A 20,692-nucleotide genomic window follows, 5' to 3' on the forward strand; every position below is an offset into this window, starting at 1 on the left:
ATAAAAGAAAGAAAAAGTACATTATGCATAATTACCGTATTTTTCGCTCTATAACACGCATCTGACCATAACACGCACGTAGTTTTTAGAGGAGGAAAACAAGGAAAAAATATTCTAAACGAAACAGTGGATGTATGATTTTTATGGTTCATGCTGTGGCCACAGACATGTGAACTGACAGTGAGTTTGGGGTAGCCCAATGCAAAAATCCTGAGGATCCATGTGGATCCGTGCTTTGTAACCACGTTTTAAGTGGGGAGGGAAGGAAAAGAACTCAAGGGACAAGGAACACGCGTGGGGGGTGTGGAGGAGCTTTTCCGCGAGCTGAGTGGGGAGGAGGGAGGGAAAGAGCACTGTGGCTTTAAAGGTATACTTAAGGTATTCGCCCTGTGCCTGGGGTTTTTTCCATTTAACAGTTTGCAGCCTTTTCCTTCCGCTCCTTGTTTTGAGGCAGAATAGATTTGAGCAAGTGAGGATGAAATATACTCAGAGTCGCAAAGTGATTTCATGCTCTTTATTCAGCTCATAGTGGTGAGGAGGAATGAATGAAAGCCCCCTCACAGTATCTGCTTTATATACATCATTTACACAATGGGCTGCACATGATTGGCTAATTCCGGAATTCTACTGTAAGCCAATCAGGTTGTGGATTCACTTCTATCTGGAGCAGGATTGGGTGGTTCCTGCCAACCAATCATACTGCTGCATTGTTCTAGGACCAATCAGACTGCTGCAGTCTGAATCCTATTGTTCTAGGACCAATCAGACTGCTGCATTTTGGATCCTATTGTTCTAGGACCAATCAGACTGCTGCAGTTTGGATCCTATTCAACTCCGTACATAACAGAGGAGGACTTGGATTGCAGGGGATTCGCCATTAGCTGTGTAAAAGCGCTCCTCCTTGCAGCCTGAACGATAAGCAGCCACCAGCAGCAATAGAATGGAGCACAAAAAAGCGGTAGGGGCACTAGGACCCAGACAATGCTCAAATCTATCCTGCCTGAAAACAAGCTGCTCCGTCCCAGCCGATCAGCTGAGACGAAGTTTTCCCCTCTCCCTCATGCCCTCCCCAGCCTTTTTTTTTACTTCCTGGTTTTCACTGCGCTGGCTCAGAGCTCGAGGTTGGTTTTATTTTGCTGCTGGTTGCTTAAATTTTATCTTTCCTGCAGTCCCTCTGCAGCCTCATTACTCTGTTTAGAGAGCGCGCGGACTTTTGCTTAACGTCTGTCCCTCCTCCCGTGTAAGCGGCTGCTGCCGGCTTTGCTGCCATGGCTCTCCTTCCCTCCCTCCTCCCCTGCTCCAGGTCGCTTTAAAGCAAGCAAAGTGAGAGCCCTGCTTTGCTTGACTGACGGCAGCCATGGCTCCGATCTGTGCATTCGCTCCATAAGACGCACAGGCATTTTTCCTTACTTTCTAGGAGCAAAAAAGTGTGTGTTTTGGAGCGAAAATTACGGTAGGTTGTATCCAGGCGTCTTTTAATTTTGTGGCTGCTGTCACCATCTGCAATGATGGAGCCCAAGAAAGTAAAATCTCTCACTGCCTCCATTTCTTCCCCTTCTATTTGCCAGGAGGTGACGGGACCAGTGGCCATGATCTTCGTTTTTTTGATGTTGAGTTTCAGACCATATTTTGCGCTCTCCTCTTTTACCCTCAATAAAAGGTTCTTTAATTCCTCCTCACTTTCTGCCATCAAGGTTGTGTCATCTGCATATCTGAGGTTGTTGATATTTCTGCCAGCAATCTTAATTCCAACTAGGGATTCATCCAGCCCAGCCTTTGGCATGAATTCTGCATATAAGTTAAATAAGCAGGGAGACAATATACAGCCTTGTCGTACCCCTTTCCCAATTTTGAACCAATCAGTTGTTCCATATCCAGTTCTAACTGTAGCTTCTTGTCCCACATAGAGATTTCTCAGGAGACAGATGAGGTGATCAGGCACTCCCATTTCTTTAAGAACTTGCCATAGTTTGCTGTGGTCGACACAGTCAAAGGCTTTTGCATAGTCAATGAAGCAGAAGTAGATGTCTTTCTGGAACTCCCTAGCTTTCTCCATAATCCAGCACATGTTTGCAATTTGGTCTCTGGTTCCTCTGCCCCTTCGAAATCCAGCTTGCACTTCTGGGAGTTCTTGGTCCACATACTGCTTGAGCCTTCCTTGTAGATTTTTAAGCATAACCTTGCTAGCGTGTGAAATGAGTGCAATTGTGCGGTAGTTGGAGCATTCTTTGGAGCACGCCTGGAGGAAACGGACCATTTGGATCCCTTCCAATCGGGATTCAGGCCTCACCATGGGACTGAAACTGCCTTGGTCGCGCTGGTTGATGATCTCCGGCGGGCTAGGGACAAAGGTGAAAGCTGTTTCCTAGTTCTGCTGGATCTCTCAGCGGCCTTTGACACAATCGACCATAACATCCTTCTGGACCGTCTAGAGGGGCTGGGAGCTGGGGGCACTGTCATACAGTGGTTCCGCTCCTTCCTCCTGGGCCGTGTCCAGAAAGTGGTGGTGGGGGATGATTGTTCAGACCCCTGGGCTCTCACTTGTGGGGTGCCTCAGGGTTCTGTCCTCCCCCCCATGCTTTTTAATATCTATATGAAGACGCTGGGAGAGATCATCAGGAGGTTTGGACTGGGTGTTCAGCAGTATGCAGATGACACCCAGCTCTACCTCTCTTTTAAATCAGAACCAGTGAAGGCGGTGAAGGTCCTGTGTGAGTGCCTGGAGGCAGTTGTAGGACGGATGGCGGCTAACAGATTGAGGTTGAATCCTGACAAGACAGAAGTACTGTTTTGGGGGGACAGGGAGCGGGTTGGTGTGGGGGATTCCCTGGTCTTGAATGGGGTAACTGTGCCCCTGAAGGACCAGGGGCGCAGCCTGGGAGTCATTTTGGACTCACAGCTGTCCATGGAGGCGCAGGTTAATTCTGTGTCCAGGGCGGCTGTCTACCAGCTCCACCTGGTACGCAGGCTAAGACCCTACCTGTCCGCAGCCTGTCTCGCCAGAGTGGTGCATGCTCTAGTTATCTCCCGCTTGGACTACTGCAACGCGCTCTACGTGGGGCTACCTTTGAAGGTGACCCGGAAACTGCAATTAATCCAGAATGCGGCAGCTAGACTGGTGACTGGGAGTGGCCGCCAGGACCACATAACACCGGTTCTGAGAGATCTGCATTGGCTCCCAGTACGTTTCCAAGCACGATTCAAAGTGTTGGTGCTGACCTTTAAAGCCCTAAACGGCCTCGGTCCAGTATACCTGAAGGAGCGTCTCCACCCCCATTGTTCAGCCCGGACACTGAGATCCTTTGCCGAGGGCCTTCTGGCGGTTCCCTCATTGCAAGAAGTGAGGCTACAGGGAACCATGCAGAGGGCCTTCTCGGTACTGGCGCCCGCCCTGTGGAACGGCCTCCCATCAGATGTCAAAGAGATAAATAATTACCTGACATCCAGAAGACATCTTAAGGCAGCCCTGTTCAGGGAAGTTTTTAATATGTAACGCTGTACTGTTTTTAACACTGATTGGGAGCTGCCCAGAGTGGCTGGGGAAACTCAGCCAGATGGGCGGGGTATAAATAATAAATTATTATTATTATATTATTATTATTATTCTTTGGCACTGCCCTTCTTTGGGATTCAGATGTAGACTGATCTTCTCCAATCCTCTGGTCACTTATGAGTTTTCCAAACTTGCTGGCATATTGAGTGTAGCACCGTAACAGCATCATCATTTAAAATTTTAAATAGTTCAGCTGGAATACCATCACTTCCACTGGCCTTGTTATTTGCAGTGCTTTCTAAGGCCCACTTGACCTCACTCTACTCAGAGTAGACACATTTAAATTAATGTACACCAGTCATGTTCATAAAGTTCAATTGGTTTACTCTGAGTGGGACTAACATTGGCTACAGCCCAATGAAATTTAGGGGTAAGAAAAATTAAGGAACAGCATCTTCACAGAAAAGAAGAGTACAATAATTAGCCTGTGAATTAAATGTGAAATAAAACTGTATTAAAGCATATGGTGACATGCATTGATTAGAGCAGGCAAAATTAGTTATTGCTGAGACAATTCTGCTCCTGGCCTTCCTCCTCCACCACCCCCCTAAAAGTATATTAGGTTTCCAAAGGGAGAAAAAGAAAAACAGCTAACTATTCAAAGCAGAAGTTTAAATCAATCCAGCAAAGGAAGTCCAGGGAAAATTAATCCAGTTAATACATTAGAGTAAAAAATAGCTTTAAAAGTGAAAAGAGTTTTGTCTGAGCATCACCAGAGAACAAAGGAAACAAAATGAAATCAAAAAACAAAATTAACCTGACTTCTGTAATGAGAAAAGAGAGACTGAAAAAAAATGAAATACAACTGTTCCTAAGCCAATCCCCAACACAGGATGGCAGCTCAAAAGTTAGACTGAGCAACAAAATAATGAAGGGATGGGTGTTTGAAATCATTAAATTCTATCTTCTCTCAAAGAGAAGGCAAAAGCTGGGACTAGAAGGAGGAAATAATGCAGCAGTATACCAGAAAAACCAGAACTAAATACTGGGCCAAAAGTTAAATCAAGTAACAATGCAGAAGTGCAGCAACCAAAAACCTTTTCCTACTCTAACCTCAAATCCCTGACTGTCTAAAGACTGTCTCTCTGTTTGGGTATTTTGAGGAGGAGACTGGTGATGCTTATCAGGAACACTCTGGGCCCGTGAAGCTGTTGGGAGAAAGGAAGCATCTCAGCCTTGTATAGTGGTACCTCGGGTTAAGTACTTAATCCGTTCCAGAGGTCTGTTCTTAACCTGAAACTGGTCTTAACCTGAAGCACCACTTTAGCTAATGGGGCCTCCTGCTGCCGCCGCACTGCCGAAGCACAATTTCTGTTCTCATCCTGAAGCAAAGTTCTTAACCTGAAGCACTATTTCTGGGTTAGCGGAGTCAGTGACCTGAAGCGTATGTAACCTGATATCTGAGGTTGTTGAGGGCAGCAGTTGAGCTTGCAGGGCAGCAGTTGAAGAAGGAGCAAAAAGGGGTGTGGGTTTTTTTTTTTGTGTGTGTGTGTGTGTGTGTGTGTGTGTTTCTTTGTGGCTGATTAGCTGTTCTCCCTGTGCAAAGGTCAGAGGGGGCAGGATTTCTGTTGAGGCAGGTGATTAGCTGTTGGAGGAGCTTATCAGAGCTTGCAGGGTAGCTTAATCCATCTTTTAGATTTAGGGGAGCTAGTCTCAAACGTTTGTTGGAGGAGACCTAGGTTTTTTTGTGGGGGGAGTTATTTGTCCTGTCTTCACGCTTTTTATGATGGAGGACCGCTGTAGCCACCCCCAAAGACACGTTCTCAAGATGGAGGGGGAGGGAACAGCTGCAGTCGCCTGCGGTTCCTGCGCAATGTTTGCCATCTTGCCAAAGGTTGCAGGCAGCTTTACCTGCAGCAATTGCATGTTGATTGCCCTCTTAAAAAACAAAGTCCAGCAACTGGAGGAACATGTAGCTACGCTCCAAAGAATTAGAGAGCTGGAGCTCTTCTTGGAAGCAACAGAGCACACCGTCTCCACCAAGGAGGAGACATGGGACTCCCCTGAGAAGGAGGCTAGTTCACCAACACAGGAGCCAGATATATGGAGAAACGTGACTCAAAGAAGTAGGAGGACCAGGGTTCGCTCTGATTGTTTAGAAATACACAATCGCTTTGAGGTCCTCTCCCCTAGCATGGAAGACGAAGAGCAGACTCCATTTGAGGATCTCTCCCTCATTACAGTCAATCAGGTATATGAAGACGAGCAGCAAAGTCAGTCCTCAGGGAATGTGCAGGCGACCTTGGAACGGACAGCTCACGGAAGAACCCCGACCAAACCTAAGAGGAGGCGTGTAGTGGTGATAGGGGATTCCCTACTGAGGGGAACAGAAGCAGTGATCTGTGGGCCTGACACGATGTCTCGGGAAGCGTGCTGGAAAAATAGTGGAAGTGAACAGCTGGCTTCGCAAATGGTGTAAACAGGAACGGTTTGGATTCTTAGATCACGGACTGCAGTTTCTTGAAGATGGACTTCTGGCAAGCGATGGGCTGCACCTCACAACGGTTGGGAGAAATGTTTTTGCCAAAACTCTCAGAAACCTCATCAGGAGGGCTTTAAACTGACTAATGTGGGGGAGGGAGACAGTGCTCCTGAAGGTAGGAGTCTATCAATTGATGAAGATGATCATCCAAATGTCATAGACCAAATGGAGCAAACAGCACGCAGACCTAGTGGTGGGAGGAAAAAAATCCTTAAATAAGAGACACGGGGGAATGATTAATGGACTTCAATGTCTGTACACTAATGCGCAAAGCATGGGAAATAAACAAGATGAGCTTGAGCTCTTGGTACAGCAAACTAAATATGACATAATAGGCATCACTGAAACCTGGTGGGATAAGTCCCACGATTGGAATGTAATAATGGAGGGATACAATCTATTTCAGAGAAACAGAGCAGACAAGAAAGGAGGAGGAGTAGCGTTATATGTCAGGGATGTGTATACCTGTGAAGAGATCCAAGATTTAAAACCTCAAAGCCAAATTGAGAGCATTTGGGTCAAAATTAAGGGAGAGAAGAATAACAGTGACCTCATTGTGGGAGTTTACTATAGATCCCCAAGCCAAATGGAGGACATAGAAGATGCCTTCCTGGAACAGATGGCCAAGCATGCAAAAGGAAGGGAGATAGTAGTAATGGGGGACTTCAATTGCTGTGATCACCAATAGTCAGCATGGATTTCTGAAAAATAAGTCATGTCAGACTAACCTGATCTCGTTTTTTGACAGAATTACAAGCCTGGTAGGTGAAGGGAACGCAGTGGATGTAGCCTACCTTGATTTCAGCAAGGCATTTGACAAGGTGCCCCATGATATTCTTGTAAAGAAGCTGGTAAAATGTGGTCTTGACTATGCTACCACTCAGTGGATTTGTAACTGGCTGACTGACCGAACCCAAAGGGTGCTCATCAATGGTTCCTCTTCATCCTGGAGAAGAGTGACTAGTGGGGTGCCACAGGGTTCTGTCTTGGGCCCAGTCTTATTCAACATCTTTATCAACAACTTGGATGATGGACTCAAGGGCATCCCGAAAAAATTTGCAGATGACACCAAATTGGGAGTGGTGGCTAACACCCCAGAGAAAAGGATCACACTTCAAAACGACCTTGACAGATTAGAGAACTGGGCAAAAACAAACAAGATGAATTTTAACAGGGAGAAATTTAAAGTATTGCACTTGGGCAAAAAAAATGAGAGGCACAAATACAAGATGGGTGACACCTGGCTTGAGAGCAGTACATGTGAAAAGGATCTAGGAGTCTTGGTTGACCACAAACTTGACATGAGCCAACAGTGTGACACGGCAGCTAAAAAAGCCAATGCAATTCTGGGCTGCATCAATAGGAGTATAGCATCTATATCAAGGGAAGTAATAGTGCCACTGTATTCTGCTCTGGTCAGACCTCACCTGGAGTACTGTGTCCAGTTCTGGGCACCATAGTTCAAGAAGTACACTGACAAACTGGAACGTGTCCAGAGGAGGGCAACCAAAATGGTCAAAGGCCTGGAAACGATGCCATATGAGGAACGGCTAAGGGAGCTGGGCATGTTTAGCCTGGAGAAGAGGAGGTTAAGGGGTGATATGATAGCCATGTTCAAATATATAAAAGGATGTCACATAGAGGAGGGAGAAAGGTTGTTTTCTGCTGCTCCAGAGAAGCGGACACGGAGCAATGGATCCAAACTACAAGAAAGAATATTCCACCTAAACATTAGGAAGAACTTCCTGACAGTAAGAGCTGTTCGACAGTGGAATTTGCTGCCAAGGAGTGTGGTGAAGTCTCCTACTTTGGAGGTCTTTAAGCAGAGGCTTGACAACCATATGTCAGGAGTGCTCTGATGGTGTTTCCTGCTTGGCAGGGGGTTGGACTCGATGGCCCTTGTGGTCTCTTCCAACTCTATGATTCTATTCTATGATTCTATTCTATACTCCTTTCCCAATTTTGAACCAATCACTTGTTCCATATCCAGTTCTAACTGTAGCTTCTTGTCCCACATAGATATTTCTCAGGAGACAGATGAGGTGATCAGGCACTCCCATTTCTTTAAGAACTTGCCATAGTTTGCTGTGGTCAACACAGTCAAAGGCTTTTTGCAATTTGGTCTCTGGTTCCTCTGCCTCTTCTAAATCCAGCTTGCACTTCTGGGAGTTCTCGGTCCACATACTGCTTAAGCCTGCCTTGTAGAATTTTAAGCATAACCTTGCTAGCGTGTGAAATGAGTGCAATTGTGTGGTAGTTGGAGCATTCTTTGGCACTGCCCTTCTTTGGGATTGGGATGTAGACTTATCTCCAATCCTCTGGCCACTGCTGAGTTTTCCAAACTTGCTGGCATATTGAGTGTAGCACCTTAATAGCATCATCTTTTAAAATTTTAAATAGTTCAGCTGGAATACCATCACTTCTACTGGCCTTGTTATTTGCAGTGCTTTCTAAGGCCCATTTGACTTCACTCTCCAGGATGTCTGGCTCAAGGTCAGCAACCACACTACCTGGGGTGTACAAGACATCCATATCTTTCTGGTATAATTCCTCTGTGTATTCTTGCCACCTCTTCTTGATGTCTTCTGCTTCTGTTAGGTCCTTTCCACTTTTGTCTTTTATTATGGTAATCTTTGTACAAAATGTTCCTTTCATATCTCCAATTTTCTTGAACAGATCTCTGGTTCTTCCCATTCTGTCGTTTTCCTCTCTTTCTTTGCATTGCTCGTTTAAGAAGGCGTTCTTGTCTCTCCTTGCTATTTTTTTGGAAATCTGCATTCAATTTCCTGTATCTTTCACTATCTCCCTCGCATTTTGCTTGCCTTCTCTCCCCCGCTATTTGTAAGGCCTTGTTGGACAGCCACTTTGCTTTCTTGCATTTCCTTTTCATTGGGATGGTTTTCGTTGCTGCCTCCTGTATAATGTTACGAGCCTCCATCCATAGTTCTTCAGGCACTCTGTCCACCAAATCTAAATCCTTAAACCTGTTCCTCACTTCCACTGTGTATTCATAATGGATTTGATTTAGATTGCATCTTACCGGCCCAGTGGTTTTTCCTACTTTCTTCAGTTTAAGCTTGAATTTTGCTATAAGAAGCTGATGATCTGAGCCACAGTCAGCTCCAGGTCTTGTTTTTGCTGACTGTATAGAGCTTCTCCATCTTTGGCTGCAGAGAATATAATCAATCTGATTTCGATGCTGCCCATCTGGTGATGTCCATGTGTAGAGTCGTCTCTTGTGTTGTTGGAAAAGCGTGTTTGTGATGACCAGCTTGTTCTCTTGACAGAACTCTATTAGCCTTTGCCCTGCTTCGTTTTGATCTCCAAGGCCAAACTTGCCAGTTGTTCCTTTTATCTCTTGATTCCCTACATTAGCATTCCAATCCCCTATAATGAGAAGAACATCCTTCTTTGGTGTAACTTCTATAAGGTGTTGTGAGTCTTCATAGAATTGCTGAATTTCAGTTTCTTCAGCACCAGTAGTTGGTGCATAAACTTGGATTACTGTGATGTTAAAAGGTCTGCCTTGGATTCGTATCGAGATCATTCTATCATTTTTGAGATTGCATCCCAGTACAGCTTTCACCACTCTTTTGTTGACTATGAGGGCCACTCCATTTCTTTTACGGGATTCTTGCCCACAGTAGTAGATATGATGGTCATCCGAACTGAATTCGCCCATTCCCGTCCATTTTAGTTCACTGATGCCCAGGATGTCAATATTTATTCTTGCCATCTCATTTTTGACCACATCCAACTTACCCAGGTTCATGGTTCTTACGTTCCAGGTTCCTATGCAATATTTTTCTTTACAGCATTGGACTTTCCTTTCGCTTCCAGGCATATCCGCAACTGAGCGTCCTTTCGGCTTTGGCCCAGCTGCTTCATCAGCTCTGAATCTACTTGTACTTGTCCTCCGCTCTTCCTCAGTAGCATGTTGGATGCCTTCCGACCTGAGGGGCTCATCTTCCAGCATCATAACTTTTATGTGCCTGTTGTCTTTGTCCATGAAGTTTTCTTGGCAGGGATACTGGAGTGGCTTGCCGGTTCCTGCTCCAGGTGGATCACGTTTGGTCAAACCTCTCCACTATGACCTGTCCATCTTGGGTGGCCTTGCACGGCATAGCTCATAGCTTCTCTGAGTTATTCAAGCCCCTTCGCCACGGCAAGGCAGTGATCCATGTAGAGGATCCTACCTGCCTGCAACTGATTGCTTCTGGAAGTCTGCATATGCTCTGCTATATTCAACTGGGTCTGGCTAAGATCCTGCAACAGGTTAAAGTTGCCAGACATCAATTGTATCTGGAAAGCCTACAAGCTGTATGTATATATCACTGTCCAGAACTGTAATATCGTCTGCACCAGTAAACTTTTTGGACTTTCAGCTGCCTCTGTGTGGTGGTGACTGGAACTGGGGGCAACTATGGGCTATGTGGGTCTCTCACCTCAGATTCCCAGCAGGGGCTGTAAGGGGAAGGGCTGCAGCTCAGAGCACCTGATTTGCATGCACAAGGTCCCAGGTTCAATCCCAGGCATCTCTAGGCAGGGCTGGGAGAGACTCTCAATACTGAGCTATATTGACCAGTGGTCTAATTATCTACAAGACAGCTTCCTTTGTAACAATTTCAAAGGCAGAGAAGACATTTTTAAATAAGAAATGAACTTTAAAAGCTGTGCCAACACAAAAATGCTGCAAATGGAAGGGTCAAGACAGAATGGAGCTCAGCACTGGCAAATGGTGCTGTGTACTTTACTTACATGGAGTCTATTCAGCAGCCACACAAACATATCCCTGGCCATCTTGTAATTCAATCACAGTCTTCAAACACACGTTTGGACTCTCAATAACTGTGCAAGGTTTTAGAAAAGATATATAGCCAAGATCCTGGAAGATCCAGGCAAGGAAGAACAAACTGTTTTATGAGTCAGGCTAACTGGCCAGACAAAATACTGAAAAGACGCTTAAGCATTAAACCAAACAGGAAAGGAAGCAATACAACAGAAAGGCAAAGAAGTGGCAGACAAAAGAAAAACAGAAAACTGCAGTAACCCAGAAAGCCCAGTGGCACCCAAAGACCAAGAAATTAGTCGCTTAGGCTGCAACAGAGTAACATGGCTACCTCTCTGAAAATTGTTAAAATAACGAGGGCATAGTTTTAGTCCATTAAGAGAAAAAAAATTCCAAGCACACCGATACAAATCTATGGAGCGACCACATTCCGAATACAGTGGTACCCTGGTTTACGAACTTAATCCGTTCCGGAAGTCCGTTCTTAAACCAAGGTGTGCTTTCCCATAGCAGCAGGGGACTCAATTTACACTCAACAGGAAGCGGAACATGTTCTGCTTCCAAAGCAAAGTTCACAAACCAAAACACCTACTTCTGGGTTTGCAGCGTTCTTAATCAAGCTGTTCATAAATTAAGCTGTTCTTAAACCAAGGTACCACTGTACTGTGCACAGCTCTGGTTGCTTCACCTCAAAAAGGATATTGTGAAGTTTGGAAACCTTCAGAAAAGGGCCACCAAAATGATGAAAAGAATAGAGTGACTCCCCTATGAAGAAAGGTTGCAATGTTTGGGACTTCTTGGTTTAAAGAAAAGGCGAGTAAGGGGTGACATGGTAGGAGTTTATAAATGTTTGCATGACATGGAAAAAAGTTTTCCTACCTCTCTGATAACACTAGAATTCATGGACTTCCAATGAAACTGAATGCTTGAAGATTTAGGACAAATAAAAGAAAGGTCTTCTTCATGCAGCACATAGTTAAACTATTGAACTTGCTCTCACAGGAGGCAGTGGTTGCCACCAACCTGGATGACTTTAAAAGAAGGATTAGATAAATTCATGGAGAAGGCTATCAGTGGCTCCTAGCCATGATGACTATGATCTGTCTCCACAGTTGGGAGGAAGTAATGCTTCTGAATACCAGTTGCTGGAAACTACAGGAGGGTAGGGGGCACTGGTGGAGGAAGAGGAGTGGGGGGGAGCGCACTGCCCCCGGCAGCGCGATCCCGGCAGGGTGCCATCGCACCTGCCCCCCCACCTGCACTGGGCGTACCACACTGCTGCGGGTGGCGCATGCCAGCCCCACCCCCACCTGCTCTCCGCTCCGCCACTGGTAGGGGGCTCTTGTGCTCGGGCCCTGCTGATGGGTTTCACACAACTAACTGTGAGAACAGGATGTTGGACTAGGTGGGCCCCCTTTGGCTTGATTCATCAGGCTCTTCCTATATTCATTAGTTTTTTTCTTGTTGTTAGAAGAAGCTGAAATGTCAGAATGTAGTCAGCAAGTCTTGGCACTCCCCGGAACTCTTTTTCAGGGTTAGATAAGTATTAAAACGTGTATGCCAGAAGAATGAGACAGAGGAGAGGAAAAAGCTGGGCATGGTGAAAAAACTCCTCCAAAGTTTGCAGCTGGTAATAGCTTTGCGTATAGTACACTTAAGCAGACTTAATTAGTTAGATCATGCTTCGTGCAATTCAGATTTTGAGTTACACCAAGGGTGACTGGGACAAAACAAAACTAAGCAGCTGCTCCCACTTGAAAGTCTAAACAGCAACAGTTAATTTGAGCTCTGTTTTCAGAGCAAAGAGGAACTCTTTTTAAGGAGAGGGAGAGAGGAAGAGACAGACAGACAAACAGACAGACAGACAGAGACAGAGAAACATTAGGGTTGCAAGGGGAAGAAAAGGACTTGCAGGCAATTTTATTTTTCACACAAGGAAATGTAGCACCCTGCTTGTGGTTAACGCTTAGCTGGAATGAAATATTCAACGCAGCAATAGAGAATTTAAAATAATAATTTATTTGTCAGACAAATAAATGAGAGGCACAGTGGTATATGGTTACCAAGCTCTGGCCTGGCCTCCTGCCATTATGGCCAGCACTTATATTCCCTTAATCCAGCCCCCTTTGCTCCTCCTTTGGCTGCCTCTGTCCAATCAGCCTGGTTGAATTTCCTATTGGCTGATTGCTATAACCAATCCTAAAAGATACACCCATATCCTCCTGTCCTTATATGGAACACAAAGAGCTATATATTGTTACATCTATAAATGACAAATAAGTAGTAATATATCTTACATGTGTCTCAACAAGGAATCTTAATTACCAGCTCACCTCTTGCCCCCCTTGCCCTCCAAAACAAATGGTTAATCTTAAATTTTTATCTTAAACATATGTCAAGGATCTTGAGTTCACATCAACATTGAAAGATCTCCTTCATTTGAAGGTTTCTAAACAAATGCCTGACAACTATATATCAGGACTGCTTGGATGGCGTCTCCTGTCTGGCAGGGGGGCTAGGCTGGTGGCTGACTTAATTTCAGGATAAATACAACTCTTACAACTATATGAAATAAGAATCTAGCATTTCTTAAATCCTTTGCATAATTACATTTAAGCCAATATATTTAATACATAACATAGGTAGCCTTTTAAAAGGAATAAGGCCTTTGTAAAGTAAAAAAGGAACTCAGTAAAAAACAGCTTCAAAAGAAGCCTCTTCAGTTTACACCCCCCCTTCAGCCAGCTGCTTTTCCCATTAGCTCTTCCCAACATTTATTGCCCTTTAACTCTCTCAGTTTAAGAAAGAAACAGCTTTAAAAAGACTTCCCAAAAATGCTCTCTTTCTGCCAGCTAGATGCTTCTCCATTGCTCTTGGCCTTTTAACCTTAGAAGATCTGGCTCATTTTACTGGGAGGCACATTGGTATTATTTTACTATTTACTCATTCCTAATTATGTTTATCTCTGCCTTTTTTATCTTCTGTAACATGTAGGGTCAGTGTCCTCACTCTCAGCCTGTAATTCCCCCTTTTTACGACTTTGAGAATTGTTTTCTGCTATAAATCAAGGGGCCCCTTGTCTAGGAGGAAAACATTGCCAAGGTTCTCTAAGCAGCTGGTCTTCTGCCTGGCATGAAACATTTGAAAATCTAAGCCCATTTAATTTAGGAACCTGATCAAGATATAAGCCAATATAAGCCTTGATTAAAAATGCAGTCTATATTCAGATGCCACAGAAACACTTATTTACAAAGTGAGTTAAATGCAGAAAATTTACTTTCATAATTGCTGCAGCCAGCTTATGAGTGCAACTTTTTAAAAATACAGTTGATTGTATCTAGTGTTCTCTGAACTGAAGTCTGATTTAGATTAATGGGCATGACTAATTTAGGCAGATATATATTTCAATGGGTCTACCTGGAAAACATTGTTGGCTAGAACCCAGCAAGCTATATAGCTAATGTGCTTGTGACACACAACTGAAACAATATTAAATGTATGCTATGTTATGTATTAACATTAACAGATTTCTGTCCACTCACAGATCCCTGCCCTCCTTTCACATTGCTGTTCCCTGGTCCAAATCCCTGTGTTTTCCCCTCCATTAAGTTTAAGTGAGCAAGTGCATCACCTCCAGAAAAAGCTACACCACACTTTTATTCTGTGCCAATGGTCAGATCACTTCCTGGTGCAACTGGACTTCTCCGCGACCCTTCCCCTCTGCAGGGAGGTGGGACCAATTTGGATGGTCCGCCCCCACCACTTAATGGAGCCAAATGGCTTCCAGTGAGTGGTAGGGGATGTTTTATCCCATGTTGATGGCCTTTCAGCTGATTCCCTGGTGACCCGTTGGAATGCGGAGTTAACCAGGGCTATTGACTGCCTGGCTCCAAAGCGCCCTCTCCGATTGCATGGAGCCCAGACAGCCCTGTGGTTTTCCCCGGATCTGAGGGCAGTGAAACAATCGTTGAGATGGCTAGAGCGCTGGTGGCGGAAAACTCATTCTGAATCGGATCGGTCACAGGTTAGAGCTCAACGTCAAGCCTACCAAGTGGCGACGGCGAAAAGGACCTTCTTCACTGCCTCTATTGCATCTGCAGAAAACAGCAGCAGGAGACTCTTTCAGGTGGTTGGCAATCTATTGAAACCACCTTCGTCACCGGGGCCTGGTAGGGACCCCAAGGTCTCCTGCAATGCTTTTGCTAAGCTTTTTGCAGATAAAGTCGCTCAGATTCGGAAGGAGGTAGACTCCACCGTGGGAGCAGGGCCAGGGTGGTGTAGCACCCTGCTTGTGGTTAACGCTTAGCTGGAATGAAATATTCAACGCAGCAATAGAGAAATTAAAATAATAATTTATTTGTCGGACAAATAAATAAGAGGCACAGTGGTATATGGTTACCAAGCTCTGGCCTGGCCTCCTGCCATTATGGCCAGCACTTATATTCCCTCAGCCCAGCCCCCTTGCTCCTCCTTTGGCTGTTTGCTAGAACCAATCATAAAAGATACACCCATTTCCTATTACCTTTTATGGGAGACAGAGAGCTATATTTTCTTCTATTTATAAATGGCAAACAAGTAGCCATTAACCTCAACAAGGCACCTTAATTATCAGATAACCTTTGGCCTCTTGCCCTATTTACTGCAAAGCAGATGGCTAATTGTTCTAATTTTATCTTAAACAGATCTTTTGTTCACCTTTTTACACACCATCTATGAATGAGCTCCTTCTTTAGAGGTCTTTAAACAGAGGCTAGACAACCATTTGTCAGGAGTGCTCTGATGGTGTTTCCTGCCTGGCAGGGGTCTGGATTCAATGGCCCTTGTGGTCTCTTCCAACTCTATGATTCTATGATTCTATGAAATAAGAATTTAACATTTCTTACTCTCTAGATGCTTACAACAGAATATCATATTATACATAACATAAATAAGCTTTTAAAAGGAAAAGAAATCTTTGCAGAGTAAAAGGATCTGTTTAAAAAGAAACAATTTTAAAAGGCTTCCCCAAATACTCCCTCCCTTTCTGCCAGCCAGATGCTTAGCCTTTTGACCTTTAGGCAAATGACTCTTTGTATGATGACAGGCCAAATGTCAAAACCTTATTATTTACCAGTTCTTAATTTAGCTGCTTTTATTACAGCTTTATTATATTCTGTAATATGTAGGGTCAGTGACCTTTTGCTCTCAGGCTTTTTATGACCACAATAAACCAGAGGGGCCCTGTTTAAGATGAGCACATCTGCCGATACACTCAGCTACCTGGCATGAAAGATGCTGCCTGGCATGAGAGATACAGATATTTTAAAATATATATTTTAAGCTCATTTTAAGAATACAGGTATCTGATAAAAATATAAGTCTTGATTAAAATGCAGACTATGAACAGATGCCTCAGTGGGAGAGTGCTGGAGTCCTGTCTAGTCATGTTATATGGGATCAATTCCAATCTGTTACCTCCGAGAATGTGGACAGGCTGCTTGGACAAGTGAAACCAACCACCTGTCTCCTGGATCCTTGCCCATCCTGGCTTATAAAAGCTAGCCGGGAAAGACTGGGCGATAATAATAATAACAATAATTTATTATTTATACCCCGCCCATCTGGCTGGGTTTCCAGCCCGGACACTGAGATCCAACGCCAAGGGCCTTCTGGCGGTTCCCTCACTGTGAGAAGTGAGGCTACAGGGAACCAGGCAGAGGGCCTTCTCAGTAGAGGTGACTGCCCTGTGGAACGCCCTCCCATCAGAGGTCAAGGAAAAGACATCTGAAGGCAGCCCTGTTTAGGGAAGTTTTGAAGTTTTTAATGTTTAATGCTGTATTGTGTTTTTAATATCCGATTGGGAGCTGCCCCGAGTGGCTTGGGAAACTCAGCCAGATGGGCGGGGTATAAATAATAAATTATTATTATTATTCTAAGTGAGCTGGAACTGCGCAGTGCTTACATTCCTAAGGGCACCTTTACAGATCCCATTTCTTACATATAAACCAGCTTTGTATCACTGGCCCATTTATCCAAGTATTGCCTGCTCTGCTTGACCATCAGCTCTCCAGGGGGCAGTCATGTGGGCTGTCTTTTTTTAATTGGAGATCTTATTTTAAGCCAGTTCTTAGGATCATACACCAGGGTGGCTACCACCCACTTTACAGCCCAAAGCAGATTTCAGCAGGCGGGAGGAAGGTAAGGAAGAGATTTGTTTGGCACCCCCAATATTTTGTTGTTGTTGCGGCTTCAAAGTGCTGCACATCACATAGGGGAGGGGGGAATGAGACACCTGATGACATCACTGCGACTTCAGGTGAGCAACCCCACCAACCTCTACCACCAGCTGAATCAAGCTACCCACCCCTGAAGCTATCAAATAACTACTGGCCTTCTGCCTGCCCAAATCTGCTATGACTGTCTCTGTCATCAGCCAGCCCCAACACAGCCAGGATATAGTGGGCTATCAATCAAAGCAAATTACCTCATGGAAGGATGGCAACTCCTCCTTTGCTTTATGGTACTCATCCACACACTCTATGCAGTAACAGAGATCATTATTGGCTGAAGCAAATTCATTTGCAGGCAATGTAGAGGAAGCATAACTTTTTAGCAGGTTGACGACTGAATCATCAGAGGTGCACCAACGACATGCACCCATTCTGCAGATAAACACAAAAATGAAAAAGAGAAAGAGAAATAATTATTTGTAATTTTTTGAAAACACGAACACAGAAATGTTCTGAGTAAAGTTCAACAACATGGAAAGCTGCTTTATATCGAGCCACACAAAAGACCACAGATGAGCCTGATATATCAGGCCAATCACCCATCTAGTCCAGCACCCTGTTCTCAGTTGCCAACCAGATGCCTGTGGGAGACTGGCAAGCAACACCCAAGCACAACTGCACTCTCCCCTCCTGCTGTTTCCAGAAACTGGCATTCAGAAGTATTATTGCCTCCAACCATGGAGGCAGAGCATAGCTGTCATAGCTAGTAGTCATTGACGGCATTATGCTCCTTGAATTTGCCCAAACCTCTTTTAAAGCCATCTGATTTGGTGGCCATCATTGCCTCCTGTTGGATCGTTGTGTTCCATCTAACACAATATTGTCTGCACTGACTGGCACCAGCTCTCCAGGGTTTCCTACAGAGGACAACACCCAGCCCTACCTGGAGATACTGAGAACTGACTCTGGGACTGTTTAAATTCAAAGTAGATGGTCCACCACTGAGCTACAGCTCTTCCCAAGTTATCTCAGGGAGAAGCTCCCATACACAAACCCATACTTGTACATACAAGAACTACCAATACAGTGGTACCTTGGTTTACAACCATAATCCGTTCTGGAGGTCTGGTTGTAAACCAAAACAGGTTCCGGGTTTGACGTGGTTGTAATCCAAAATGGTTGTAATCCAAAGCGGTTGCAATAATAATAATAATAATAATAATAATAATAATAATAATAATAATAATAATAATAATAATAATAATAATAATAATAATTTATTTATACCCCGCCCATCTGGCTGGGTTTCCCCAGCCACTCTGGGCGGCTTCCAACAAAGTATTAAAATACAGTGGTCTGTTAAACATCAAAAGCTTCCCTAAAGAGGGCTGCCTTCAGATGTCTTCTAAAAGTCTGGTAGTTGTTTTTCCCGTTAACATCTTGTGGGAGGGCGTTCCACAGGGCGGGTACCACTACCGAGAAAATGAACAAGGAATCTGCCAATGCTTGAAGATAATATATGCACAACCCTCCTATGTTCCCAGGGGAAATTGGACAGTCTCATACTATAGTTGCACCCAGGAAGATTGTTAACACTTTTTATTATTATTTCTCAAGGCCTTTGAAATGCAGTTTAGGGAAGTTTTAGAGTGAATGCATTAACAGCTATAGCTTCCTGTGGTTCAGTTGATGTCTTCCAGGTTTTTACATGTAGCAGTTTGATGGTTGTTAGCTCCCCAGTTTCCTTTTGGAGAGGAGAAGCAGTTTAGAAATTTGAAGTGATAAATAAATTCCACCAGATCACAAGAAATGGGATGCGCAAACTTCAGCTTTAGCTATGGATGCTTAATACGCAAACTGTTCTCTGCTTCTTGGATAGGCTTGTTTTAAGACAATTCAAAATTTCTCTCTAATAAAATATAAATATTTACCTCAAATACACATTAAAGCAGATAAAGGCTAGTGAAATTTTCACTTTCACTTTTTTTTAAAATAATATTTATTAAAAGTTTAAGGATTACCGAAAGAAGTAAAAAAAAAAAAAAGAGAAAGAGAAAAAGTAAAAATACATTAAAAAAACAAGTCACAATACACCAAAACAAAAACAAAAGCAAAAACAATTAAAAACACATCCAATATTTTCATATCTTTGTCCTTCATTAACTTGATTCATCGACCTCCTCACACCTCCCTTTTTTGTGTTCTAGTTATTAATTATTTCAGCAAATCCTTTCCATCTTTCACTGTTTTATGTCATTTAATTGTCTTAATTTATTTTAACCTTATCTTACCATTAAAACCCTAAAACTTAACTCCTTATAACGTTTCTACTAAAGCCATGTAATTTCATTCCAACATTTTTCTAACACTCATTAATTTTACAATATTTCTCTAAATAAATTGTAAACTTTTCTCCAATCTTCTTCCACCGTCTCTTCTCCCTGGTCTCGGATTCTGTCAGTCCTTTCTATCAATTCCATATGGTCCATCAACCTGGTGATCTTCTGTCCGAGGCTCTTAACTCTTTTCCATGTCCCTTCTGCAGATCTTCTTCATATTTATACATGCACTTTACCTTATCTTCTGCTGATCATGTTCTTAATTTCCTTCCTTTGGCTCTGAGGAGTAGATCTCGGGGAAACTCCAACCTAACAATGTCGTTATTCCTTCTCGACAGGTCAGCCCATTCTCCATAGTCAGAACTAAAGTCCAAGAGATATTTCAGAGCGTGTTTCAAAATCCCTCCAAAGGTAAAGGCCCCCACAACTCCAATCTCCCCCTGACCCAAATCCAAATCCCAAAAGCCAGAACATCCCTGCATAAGAGGATCTATCCAACTTTCCTTCTCCAATCCAAGCGGGACTCCACCCCTCCAAATCTGGCTTTCTCTAAATTCAATCGTAAAAGGCAACAGCTTATATTCATCAAATTGCCTCTGTAAGGCTGGGGCTCTCTCCACTTGTGTTACTTGAGATTTAACAACAGCTTTCTCCCTCGTCTTCTCCACAGCTTGCCATGTCAAAGTAGATTCCTGAATCGATTCCTGAGTAGTTTCTCTATAGGTATTCACTTTTTGTCCCAAATCAGTCATTTTTTGTCCCAAATTATCAATTTTAATAGTCATCACATCCATCTTCTCATGAAGCTGTTCCAATAAAGCACTTGTCTTGCAAAATGCAATCACTAAGGCTTCTTCTGTTGACACTCTTGTCCAAGGTCAATCTCACGGTCTTTAATCTCTGCAGTTGGAAATTCCCCAGCTCCACTCCTACAACAGTTTCAAAAGCTCCCTCTAGAGGAAACAATTTCTATTTGTATCCGTCCTTTTAAACGCAGATCCAGCAACAAAGTTAGTTTCGCTTTTCAGTTACTTTTGCTCCTTTTTAAGTGCAAAAGGAAACAATGGAAACAATATATTTCTCTTATTTAACTATCTGTCAACATACGTTTTATTCACAGTCAATGAACTTTCCCAAAACGTCGATCTTACTGGCAGCCCGTTCCCAGGTTCAAAACGGTGGTAATTTATCTTTCTTCACTCTCTCTCCTGCAGGCTTAGGCGATCTAAAATTCCCCCCCTCTTCTCCTGCTTCCAAGGGGGGTTTAGTAATTTTAACCGATGGAGATTTAATCCTTTACAAAAGGCTTTCCAAGACTTT

The 20,692-nt window shown here is 43.7% G+C and overlaps 1 long non-coding RNA gene across 1 annotated transcript in view; it reads right to left on the bottom strand.

Moving 5' to 3' along the window:
- LOC308577862 overlaps positions 1–20,692 on the bottom strand; it is a 59,113-nt gene that overhangs the window by 3,588 nt on the left and 34,833 nt on the right. Inside the window, exon 2 of the long non-coding RNA XR_014003729.1 lies at positions 17,288–17,465. This is a non-coding gene — a long non-coding RNA (uncharacterized lncRNA). The remainder of the gene's footprint in view (positions 1–17,287; positions 17,466–20,692) is intronic.

Source organism: Podarcis bocagei, assembly GCF_964188305.1.
Source record: "Podarcis bocagei genome assembly, chromosome: W".
In the NCBI taxonomy this organism is placed as follows: Eukaryota; Metazoa; Chordata; class Lepidosauria; order Squamata; family Lacertidae; genus Podarcis; species Podarcis bocagei.